At 38.4% G+C, this 12495-nt stretch overlaps 1 non-coding gene across 1 annotated transcript; it reads left to right on the top strand.

Annotated features, from left to right (window-relative positions):
- Positions 1-6662: 6662 nt before the first annotated feature.
- Positions 6663-6770, top strand: LOC112726062 (small nucleolar RNA R71). Its single transcript, XR_003165131.1, has one exon. It is a non-coding gene; the product is annotated as a small nucleolar RNA R71 (small nucleolar RNA).
- The last annotated feature ends 5725 nt before the right edge of the window (positions 6771-12495 follow it).

Raw genomic sequence — 12495 nt, forward strand, 5'->3', positions numbered from 1 at the left:
TTTGTATATGGGCTTGGGAACGGTTACTGTTCCTAGCATCGGTGCGATCGCATCGTAGTTTTTCGCTTGCGTGCAGGTAAAATTATTTCATATGTTAACTGGTGCACGAAATTGTGATCTCTAGTAATGGCTCTAAAAACTTGGTGCTCTAATCTCAATTCATAAATTGTCACAACTTCGATGCAACTAACCAGCAAGTGCACTGGGTCGACCAAGTAATAAACCTTACGTGAGTAAGGGTCGATCCCACGGAGATTGTTGGTATGAAGCAAGCTATGGTCACCTTGTAAATCTCAGTCAGGCGGATAATAATTGATTATGGAGTTTTCGAAAATAATACTAATTAAACAGAAAATAAGGATAGAAACACTTATGTAATTCATTGGTGAGAGTTTCAGATAAGCGTGCAGAGATGCTTTCGTTCCTCTGAATCTCTGCTTTCCCGCTGCCTTCATCCAATCAGTCTTACTCCTTTCCATGGCTGGCTTTATGCAAGGGCATCACCGTTGTCAATGGTTACATCCCCTCCTCTTGTGAAAATGGTCCGATGCGCTGTCACTGCATGGCTAATCATCTGAGGTTCCCGATCATGCTGGAATAGGATTCACCCTCCTTTTGCGTCTGTCACTACGCCCAGCAATCGTGATTTTGAAGCTCATCACAGTCATTCAATCCCAGAATCCTACTCGAAATACCACAGACAAGGTTTAGACTTTCCGGATTCTCATGAATGCCGCCATCAATCTAGCTTACACCACGAAGATTCTGATTAAGAGATCCAAGAGATAATCATTCAATCGAAGGTAGAACGGAAGTGGTTGTCAGGAACGCGTTTATGGGGAATGATGATGATTGTCACGTTCATCACATTCAGGTTGAAGTGCGAATGAATATCTTAGAAGCGGAATAAGTTGAGTTGAATAGAAAAATAGTAGTACTTTGCATTAATCTTTGAGGAACAGCAGAGCTCCACACCTTAATCTATGGAGTGTAGAAACTCTACCGTTAAAAATACATAAGTGAATATAGGGTAAGCATGGCCGAGTGGCCAGCCTCCCATGGAGGTCTAGAGATCTAAAAATGATCAAAAGATGTCTAATACAATAGTAAAAAGTCCTATTTATAATAAACTAGCTACTAGGGTTTACAGAAGTAAGTAATTGATGCATAAATCCACTTCCGGGGCCCACTTGGTGTGAGCTTGGGCTGAGCTTGAAGTCTACACGTGGAGAGGTCATTCTTGGAGTTGAACGCCAGCTTTTGTGCCATTTTGGGCATTGAACTCCACTTTGCAACTTGTTTCTGGCGCTGGACGCCAGAATTGGGCAGAGAGCTGGCGTTGAACGCCAGTTTGCGTCATCTAAACTTGGGCAAAGTATAAACTATTATATATTTCTGGAAAGCCCTGGATGTCTACTTTCCAATGCAATTAGAAGCGCACCATTTTGACTTCTGTAGCTCCAGAAAATCTATTTTGAGTGCAGGGAGGTCAGAATCCAACAGCATCAACAGTCCTTCTTCAACCTCTGAATCTGATTTTTGCTCAAGTCCCTCAATTTCAGCCAGAAAATACCTGAAATCACAGAAAAACACACAAACTCATAGTAAAGTCCAGAAATGTAAATTTAACATAAAAATAAATGAAAACATCCCTAAAAATAACTAGATTCTACTAAAAATATACTAAAAACAATGTCAAAAAGCGTATAAATTATCCGCTCATCACAACACCAAACTTAAATTGTTGCTTGTCCCCAAGAAACTGAAAATCAAATAGGATAAAAAGAAGAGAATATACCATAAATTCCAGACTATCAATGAAACATAGCTTCAATCAGATGAGCGGGACTTGTAGCTTTTTGCCTCTTGAATAGTTTTGGCATCTCACTTTATCCATTGAGGTTCAGAATGATTGGCATCTATAGGAACTCAAAGTTCAGATAGTGTTATTGATTCTCCTAGTTCAGTATGATGATTCTTGAACACAGCTGTTTTATGAGTCTTGGTCGTGGCCCTAAGCACTTTGTTTTCCAGTATTACCACCGGATACATAAATGCCACAGACACATAATTGGGTGAACCTTTTCAGATTGTGACTCAGCTTTGCTAAAGTCCCCAATTAGAGGTGTCCAGGGTTCTTAAGCACACTCTTTTTTTGCTTTGGACCTTGACTTTAACCGTTCAGTCTCAAGTTTTCACTTGACACCTTCACGCCACAAGCACATGGTTAGGGACAGCTTGGTTTAGCCGCTTAGACCAGGATTTTATTCCTTTAGGCCCTCCTATTCACTGATGCTCAAAGCCTTGGGATCCTTTTTATTACCGTTGCCTTTTGGTTTTAAGGGTTATTGGCTTTTTGCTCTTGCCTCTTGGTTTTAAGAGCTTTGGCTTTTTCTGCTTGCTTTTTCTTTTTCTTTCTATTTTTTTTCGCCTATTTTTTTTTCTGCAAGCTTTGTTCTTTGCTGCTTTTTCTTGCTTCAAGAATCATTTTTATGATTTTTCAGATTATCAAATAACATGTCTCCTAGTCATCATTCTTTCAAGAGCCAACATATTTAACATTCTTAAACAACAACTTCAAAATATATATGCACTGTTCAAGCATTCATTCAGAAAACAAGAAGCATTGTCACCACATCAATATAATTAAACTAAGTTCAAGGATAAATTCGAAACTCATGTACTTCTTGTTCTTTTGAATTAAAACAGTTTTCATTTAAGAGAGGTGATGGATTCATAGGACATTCATAACTTTAAGGCATAGTTACTAAATACTGATGATCATGTAATGAAGACACAAACATAGATAAGCACTCAACATAGAAAACGAAAAACAGAGAAAGTAAGAACAAGGAATGAGTCCACCTTAGTGATGGTGGCGTTTCCTTCTTGAGGAACCAATGATGTCCTTGAGCTCTTCTATGTCTCTTCCTTGTCTTTGTTGCTCCTCCCTCATTGCTTTTTGATCTTCTCTTATTTCATGAAGGATGATGGAGTGCTCTTGATGTTCCACCCTTAGTTGTCCCATGTTGGAACTTAATTCTCCTAGGGAGGTGTTGATTTGCTCCCAATAGTTTTGTGGAGAGAAATGCATTTGAGGCATCTCCGGGATCTCATGGTAATGAACTTCCTGCGCCTCTTGAGCTCCATGAATAGGCTCTCTTGCTTGCTCCATCTTTTTCTTAGTGATGGGCTTCTCTTCCTCAATGGGAATGTCTCCTTCTATGGAAGCTCCAGCTGAGTAACATAGATGGCAAATAAGATGAGGAAAAGCTAGCCTTGCCATGGGGGAGGACTTTTCGGCTATTTTGTAGAGTTCAAGGGAGATGACTTCATGAACTTCTACTTCCTCTCCAATCATGATGCTATGGATCATGATGGCCCGATCCACAGTAACTTCAGATCGGTTGCTAGTGGGGATGATGGAGTGTTGGATGAACTCCAACCATCCTCTAGCCACAGGCTTGAGGTCCAGTCTTCTTAATTGAACCGGCTTGCCTTTGGAGTCAATCTTCCATTGGACTCCTTCCACACATATGTCCATGAGGACTTGGTCCAACCTTTGATTAAAGTTGACCCTTCTAGTGTAGGGGCACTCATCTCCTTGCATCATAGGCAAGTTAAACGCCAACCTCACATTCTCCGGACTAAAATCTAAGTATTTCCCTCGAACCATTGTAACATAATTCTTTGGATTTGGGTTCTTACTTTGATCATGGTTCCTAGTGATCCATGCATTGGCATAGAACTCTTGAACCATTAGGATGCCGACTTGTTGGATGGGGTTTGTTAGAACTTCCCAACCTCTTCTTTGGATTTCATGTCGGATCTCCAGATACTCATTTTTCTTGAGTTTGAAAGGGACCTCGGGGATCACCTTCTTCTTGGCCACAACATCATAGAAGTGGTCTTGATGGGCTTTGGAGATGAACCTTTCCATCTCCCATGACTCGGAGGTGGAAGCTTTTGTCTTCCCTTTCCCTTTTCTAGAGGATTCTCCGGTCTTGGGTGCCATCAATGGTAATGGAAAAACAAAAAGCTTATGCTTTTACCACACCAAACTTAGAATTTTGCTCGCCCTCGAGCAAGAGAAGAAAGAATAGATGAAGAAGAAGAAGAAAATATGGAGAGGAGGGGGGAGGTGTGTTTCGGCTATGGAGAGCAAAGAGGGTTGTGTTATGTGAAAATGATGAAGAATGGAGGGTTATATGTAGGGAAGGGAGGGGGGTAAGTTCGGCCATTTAGGGTGGGTTTGGGTGAAAAATTGATTTTTGAATTTTGAAGGTAGGTGGAGTTTATGAGGTAGGTTTATGGGGAAGAGTGGATGGATGTGAGTGGTGAAGAGGTGATGGGGAAGAGAGATTGGGGTGATTGGTGAAGGGTTTTGGGGAAGAGTGTTTATGGGATTGTGTGAAAGAGGGGTGAGAAGAAGTGAGTTGAGGTAGGTGGGGATCCTGTGGGTCCACAGATCCTGAGGTGATCCTGTGGGGTCCACAGATCCTGAGGTATTCAATGATTTACAATCTTGCACCAAATTAGGCATGCAAAATGCCCTTGCACACAACTCTGGGCGTTCAGTGCCAGATTGGTGCTTGTTCTGGGCGTTGAACGCCCATTTGTTGCCTATTTCTGGCGTTGAACGCCAGAACCATGCTTGTTCTGGGTTCAGCGCCAGCTCTTCTCCAGGGTGCATTTCTGGTGTTCAGCGCCAGAACCATGCTCTGTTCTGGCGTTGAACGCCCAAAACATGCTTCTTACTGGCGTTTAAACGCCAGTAAGGTCTTCCTCCAGGGTGTGATTTTTCTTCTGCTGTTTTTGATTCCGTTTTCAATTTTTATATTTATTTTGTGACTCCACATGGTCATGAACCTAATAAAATATGAAAAACAATGAAAATTAGATAAATAAACATTGGGTTGCCCCCCAACAAGCGCTTCTTTAATGTCAATAACTTGACAGTGGGCTTTCATGGAGCCTCACAGATGTGCAGAGCTTTGTTAAGACCTCCCAACACCAAACTTAGAGTTTGGATATGGGGGTTTGACACCAAACTTAGAGTTTGGTTGTGGCCTCCCAACACCAAACTTAGAGTTTGACTGTGGGGGTTTTGTTTGACTCTGCTTTGAGAGAAGCTTTTTATGCTTCCTCTCCATGGATGCAGAGAGAGATCCTTGAGTTGTAAACACAAGGTTGTCCTCATTTATTTGAAGGATCAATTCTCCTCTGTCCACATCAATCACAGCTCTTGCTGTGGCTAGGAAGGGTCTTCCAAGGATGATGAATTCATCCTCATACTTCCCAGTATCTAGGACTATGAAATCAGCAGGGATGTAAAGGCCTTCAACCTTTACTAACACGTCCTCTACTTGTCCATAAGCCTGTTTTCTTGAATTGTCTGCCATCTCTAATGAGATTTTAGTGGCTTGCATCCCAAAGATTCCCAGTTTCTCTATTACAGGGAGGGGCATGAGGTTTATCCCTGAACCAAGGTCACACAGAGCCTTAAAGATCATGGTGCCTATGGTACAAGGTATTAAGAACTTTCCAGGATCCTGTTTCTTCTGAGGCAATGTCAGTTGATCCAGATCACTTAGTTCATTAGTGAACAAGGGAGGTTCATCTTCCCAAGTCTCAATACCAAATAATTTGGCATTCAGATTCATGATTGCACCAAGGAACTTGGCAGCTTGCTCTTCAGTAACATCCTCATTCTCTTCAGAAGAGGAATACTCATCAGAGCTCATGAATGGCATAAGGAGGTTCAATGGAATCTCTATGGTCTCTAGTTGAGCCTCGGATTCTTTTGGTTCCTCAGAGGGAAGCTCCTTATTGATCACTAGGCGTCCCAGGAGGTCCTCCTCCTTGGGATTCACGTCCTCTCCTTCCTTCACAGGTTCGGCCATGGTGATTAATTCAATGGCCTTGCACTCTCCTTTTGGATTTTCTTCTGTATTGCTTGGGAGAGTACTAGGAGGGATTTCAGTGATCCTTTTACTCAGCTAGCCCACTTGTGCCTCCAAATTTCTAATGGATGACCTTGTTTCATTCATGAAACTCACAGTGGCCTTTGATAGATCAGAGACTAAATTTGCTAAATTAGAAGTATTTTGTTCAGAGTTCTCTGTCTGTTGCTGAGTGGATGATGAAAAAGGTTTACTGTTGTTAAACCTGTTTCTTCCACCATTATTAAAGCCTTGTTGAGGCTTTTGATCCTTCCATGAGAAATTTAGATGATTTCTCCATGATGGGTTATAGGTGTTTCCATAAGGTTCACCCATATAATTTACCTCTGCTATTGCAGGATTTTCAGGATCATAAGCTTCTTCTTCAGAAGATGCCTCTTGAGTACTGTTGGATGTAGCTTGCATTCCATTCAGACTCTGAGAAATCATATTGACTTGCTGAGTCAATATTTTGTTCTGAGCCAATATGGCATTCAGAGTATCAATTTCAAGAACTCCCTTCTTCATAGGCGTCCCATTATTCACAGGATTCCTTTCAGAAGTGTACATGAACTGGTTATTAGCAACCATGTCAATGAGTTCTTGAGCTTCTACAGGCGTTTTCTTTAGGTGAATGGATCCACCTGCAGAAGTATCCAATGACATCTTTGATAGCTCAGATAAACCATCATAGAATATGTCCAGGATGGTCCATTCTGAAAGCATGTCAGAAGGACACTTTTTGGTCAGTTCTTTGTATCTCTCCCAAGCTTCATAGAGGGATTCACCTTCTTTCTGTCTGAAGGTCTGAACATCCACTCTAAGCTTACTCAGCTTTTGAGGAGGAAAGAACTTGGCTAAGAAAGCCTTGACCAGCTTATCCCAAGAGTTCAGGCTATCCTTAGGTTGAGAGTCCAACCATATTCTAGCTCTGTCTCTTACAGCAAAGGGGAAAAGCATGAGCCTGTAGACTTCAGGATCTACTCCATTAGTCTTAACAGTATCACATATCTGCAAGAATTCAGTTAAGAACTGAAAAGGATCTTCAGATGGAAGTCCATGAAACTTGCAGTTCTGCTGCATCAGAGAAACTAATTGAGGTTTAAGCTCAAAATTGTTTGCTTCAATGGCAGGAATGGAGATGCTTCTTCCATGTAAATTGGAATTAGGTGCAGTAAAGTCACCAAGCATCCTCCTTGCATTATTATTATTTTCGGCTGCCATCTCCTCTTTTTGTTTGAAAATTCCTGACAGGTGCTCGATGGATAGTTGTAATTTAGCTTCTCTTAGTTTCCTCTTCAGAGTCCTTTCAGGTTCTGGATCTGCTTCAACAAGAATATTCTTGTCCTTGCTCCTGCTCATATAAAAAAGAGGAAAAGAAAAATAATAATAATAGGGGTCCTTTTTACCACAGTATAGAGGTCCCTGTGTGAGTAGAAGAAAAGAAGAAGAGAAAATCTGAACTCAGAGAAAGAGAGGATTTTTGAAAATAGTTTTTTGAAACAGAGTTAGTGATTTTCGAAAATAGTTTTTGAAAAAGGTTAGTAATTTTTGAAAATTTTAAAATAAAAAATTAAAATAATTGGTTAATTAAAAAAAGAAATTTTGAAAAAGAGGGAGATATTTTCGAAAATTAGAGAGAGAGAGTTAGTTAGGTAGTTTTGAAAAAGATAAGAAACAAACAAAAAGTTAGTTAGTTAGTTGAAACAAATTTGAAAATCAATTTTGAAAAGATAAGAAGATAAGAAGTTAGAAAAGATATTTTGAAATCAAATTTTTGAAAAAGATATGATTTTGAAAAAGATAAGATAAAAAGATATTTTTGAAAAGATATGATTGAAATTAGTTTTGAAAAAGATTTGATTTTTAAAATCACAATTAATGACTTGATTCACAAGAAATCACAAAATATGATTCTAGAACTTAAAGTTTGAATCTTTCTTAACAAGCAAGTAACAAACTTGAAATTTTTGAATCAAAACATTAATTGATGATGTTATTTTCGAAAATTAGGGGATAAAGATAAGAAAAGATTTTTGAAAAATATTTTTTATAATTTTCGAAAATAACTAAGAAAAATGAAAAAGATTTGATTTTTGAAGAAGATTTTGAAAAAGATGGGATTTTTAAATTGAAAATTTGATTTGACTCATAAGAAACAACTAGATTTTTAAAAAATTTTGAAAAAGTCAATCCAAATTTTCGAAATTTTAAGAGAGAAAAAGGGAAAGATGTTTTTTTGATTTTTTTTTGAATTTTTATGATGAGAGAGAAAAACACTAAAATTGCTCAATGCATGGAATTTTTAGATCAAAACAATGAATGCATGCAAGAATGTTATGAATGTCAAGATGAACACCAAGAACACTTTGAATGTCAAGATGAACACCAAGAACATATTTTTGAAAAATTTTTAATGCAAAGAAAACATGCAAGACACCAAACTTAGAAATCTTTGATGCTTAGACTCTATGGATGCAAGAATGCATATGAAAAACAAGAAAAGATACAAAACATGAAAACATAAAGATCAAACAAGAAGACTTACCAAGAACAACTTGAAGATCATGAAGAACACTATGAATGCATGAATTTTTCGAAAAAATGCAGGATGAATATGCAATTGACACCAAACTTAAAATCTGGCTCAAGACTCAATCAAGAAACACAAAATATTTTTTATTTTTATGATTTTATGGTTTTTTTGTATTTTTTTTTTAATTTTTTCGAAATTTATTTTAAAAAAGAAAAATAAGAACTCCAAAATTTTTAATATGAATTCCAGGAATCTTATGCTCTTTAGTCTAAAGCTCCAATCAAAGGGTCAGGCATGGCTTAATAGCCAGCCAAGCTTTAGTATGTAACTCAGACATGACACGCCTAACATGCCCTATCCAAAGGAATTAGGCATGGCTTTACAGCCAGCCAGGCTTCAACATACTTCATGAAACACTAGAATTCATTCTTAAAAATTCTGAAAAAAAATATTTTTGAAAACATTTTTATTTTAAAATTTTTCGAAAACAAAGGAGAAAAATTTTTTGAAAGATTTTTGAAATTTTTTTTTTGAAAAGAAAACAAAAAGAAAATTACCTAATCTGAGCAACAAGATGAACTGTCAGTTGTCCAAACTCGAACAATCCCCGGCAACGACGCCAAAAACTTGGTGCACGAAATTGTGATCTCTGGTAATGGCTCCAAAAACTTGGTGCTCTGATCTCAATTCATAAATTGTCACAACTTCAATGCAACTAACCAGCAAGTGCACTGGGTCGTCCAAGTAATAAACCTTACGTGAGTAAGGGTCGATCCCACGGAGATTGTTGGTATGAAGCAAGCTATGGTCACCTTGTAAATCTCAGTCAGGCGGATAATAATTGATTATGGAGTTTTCGAAAATAATACTAATTAAACAGAAAATAAGGATAGAAACACTTATGTAATTCATTTGTGAGAGTTTCAGATAAGCGTGCAGAGATACTTTCGTTCCTCTGAATCTCTGCTTTCCCGCTGCCTTCATCCAATCAGTCTTACTCCTTTTCATGGCTGGCTTTATGCAAGGGCATCACCGTTGTCAATGGTTATATCCCCTCCTCTTGTGAAAATGGTCCGATGCGCTGTCACTGTATGGCTAATCATCTGAGGTTCCCGATCATGCTGGAATAGGATTCACCCTCCTTTTGCGTCTGTCACTACTCCCAGCAATCGCGAGTTTGAAGCTCGTCACAGTCATTCAATCCCAAAATCCTACTCGGAATACCACAGACAAGGTTTAGACTTTCCGGATTCTCATGAATGCCGCTATCAATCTAGCTTACACCACGAAGATTTTGATTAAGAGATCCAAGAGATAATCATTCAATCGAAGGTAGAACGGAAGTGGTTGTCAGGCACGCGTTCATAGGGAATGATGATGATTGTCACGTTCATCACATTCAGGTTGAAGTGCGAATGAATATCTTAGAAGCGGAATAAGTTGAGTTGAATAGAAAAACAGTAGTACTTTGCATTAATCTTTGAGGAACAGCAGAGCTCCACACCTTAATCTATGGAGTGTAGAAACTCTACCGTTAAAAATACATAAGTGAATATAGGGTAAGCATGGCCGAGTGGCCAGCCTCCCATGGAGGTCTAGAGATCTAAAAATGATCAAAAGATGTCTAATATAATAGTAAAAAATCCTATTTATAATAAACTAGCTACTAGGGTTTACAGAAGTAAGTAATTGATGCATAAATCTACTTTCGGGACCCACTTGGTGTGTGCTTGGGCTGAGCTTGAAGTCTACACGTGGAGAGGTCATTCTTGGAGTTGAACGCCAGCTTTTGTGCCATTTTGGGCGTTGAACTCCACTTTGCAACTTGTTTCTAGCGCTGGACGCCAGAATTGGGCAGAGAGCTGGCGTTGAACGCCAGTTTGCATCGTCTAAACTTGGACAAAGTATGGACTATATATTTCTGGAAAGCCTTGGATGTCTACTTTCCAACACAATTGGAAGCGCGCCATTTTGAGTTCTGTAGCTCCAGAAAATCCATTTTGAGTGTAGGGAGGTTAGAATCCAACAGCATCAGCAGTCCTTCTTCAACCTCTGAATCTGATTTTTGCTCAAGTCCCTCAATTTCAGCCAGAAAATACCTGAAATCACAGAAAAATACACAAACTCATAGTAAAATCCAGAAATGTGAATTTAACATAAAAACAAATGAAAACATCCCTAAAAGTAACTAGATTCTACTAAAAACATACTAAAAACAATGCCAAAAAGCGTATAAATTATCCGCTCATCATTAACATATTATCGCTTATGTATTGTTTAATTATATTATATAACATATATTGGTTCTGAGTGTTAGAGATTTATTTTATTTCAGCTAGATGTTTTGGCGCTCGCAGTTTCACTGATACCAAAAGTGGACCATTTCTCACATCAGGCGTTTACTAGATGATATTCCTGCAGATGGGGTTAGTTTTTTTTGTTGTATTTAACAGTGTTAGTTATTAATATTGGCATTATATTTGTGTTTGTATTTATGTAGTCGTTTTGGAATATTTTTGCAGTTTGTGTGGAACCCGTACAGTCCTGATCATATAAAAAATATTGTAGTTCCAAATGATATTTTGCAGCATCGATTGATGTGGAGTGCAGTTGTGCCACTAATATTTTTTTAATGCATTGAGTGGCATGCATCAGACCGAGTGCAGTTGTGCCACTAATATTTTTTGAATGCATTGAGTGGCATGCATCAGACCGGGTGATTAGGCAATTTGGTCATGCATCAGACCAGGTGATGAGGCAATTTGGTCTGGCGCAGGAAGTTTCTGGTAGGCCTAGCAGAATAGACCTTATCCGCGGGTACCCAATCTCGACCCAACCCGGTCGGGTAGGGTTGCCAACCCGATCCGCTGCGGGTAGGGTTGGATGCGGAGCGGGTAGGGTGCGGGTTGAGCCTCAACCCTACCCGCACCCCATAATATGTGTTATATATGTCTAAAAATGTTAGATATGGGAGTTGAACTAAGGACCTTAAGCATATGCAAAAGGTTCCTAGCCACTGAACCAAATTTATTAATTTGTAAACCTTACTCATTTATTTTTATAAAACGTATTTTCTATTTAATGAGATATAAATACAATTTTGAACAATCTAGTGGCCTCAATTCAGATTTTTCACAGCCACTCTCTCTCAACGGTGCAAACCCTAATCCTCTTCTCTCAATTCTCAAGTTCAAATCTCTCTGGACTCTGTCGAAATGCCTTAACTATTTCGAATGAAGTTTGGGTGAGTGTTCTAAAAGCTAATTCATGTCAGTCTTTCACTCGCCCTTTGATAACAAGTCTTTCTATTGACTTACAGGGGAAATTACATTGAAAGTAAAGAGAAGGCAAATTTCCTGAACTACTCAAGCTGCGGGGAAGAGGAAGACCTGCAAGCTAAGGCCGTCGCCAGCTTGTTCCCGAAGGGCTTCTATTAAGTAAGACCTATAATCCTGTTTTGTGTTTGGCTTTGGCAGCTCTGTACTTTCATGCCGTGTTAGTGACATGCAAAGTTTATTCTTTTAGAAATTTTACTTTAAGGTTACTTCTAAAATTGTATAGTTTGTATGGAAAAAAATTTTAGAAAAAAAAATTGGTAAACATGTGAATGGTTGCTTGAATTATAGCTTGTTTTAGGGTTTAAGAAAGTTTGTAATGAGAGTTTTAGTTTGTAAATTTTTGTGAAAAAATAGTAGAAAAAATTTTACTTTTTTTAAAAATTTTGCTTTCAATAGTGTTGTTGTTGAGTGAATTAGAGTTAGTGTGCATTAGTTGATCTAAGTATTTAGAGCTAGTGGAGTTAATGTTATTTGAATAGAAGTTTCAAGTTTGTATGTAATTTGATTGATACAATTATTGTGGTTTTGCTGCGGGTAGTTTAATAAATTTGTTGAAGTGGTTTAGTCAACTCAAGTTTTATGTGCCATAATGGATCCAATTGGTATGATTTTGCAGTTGTTCTTCTTAAGAGTTTGATGTTGTGATTGTTGGTGCTGGCATCATTGGTTTTGAACTCTA

The sequence above is a fragment of the Arachis hypogaea genome, chromosome 11 (genome assembly GCF_003086295.3).
Source record: "Arachis hypogaea cultivar Tifrunner chromosome 11, arahy.Tifrunner.gnm2.J5K5, whole genome shotgun sequence".
Taxonomy (NCBI): domain Eukaryota; kingdom Viridiplantae; phylum Streptophyta; class Magnoliopsida; order Fabales; family Fabaceae; genus Arachis; species Arachis hypogaea.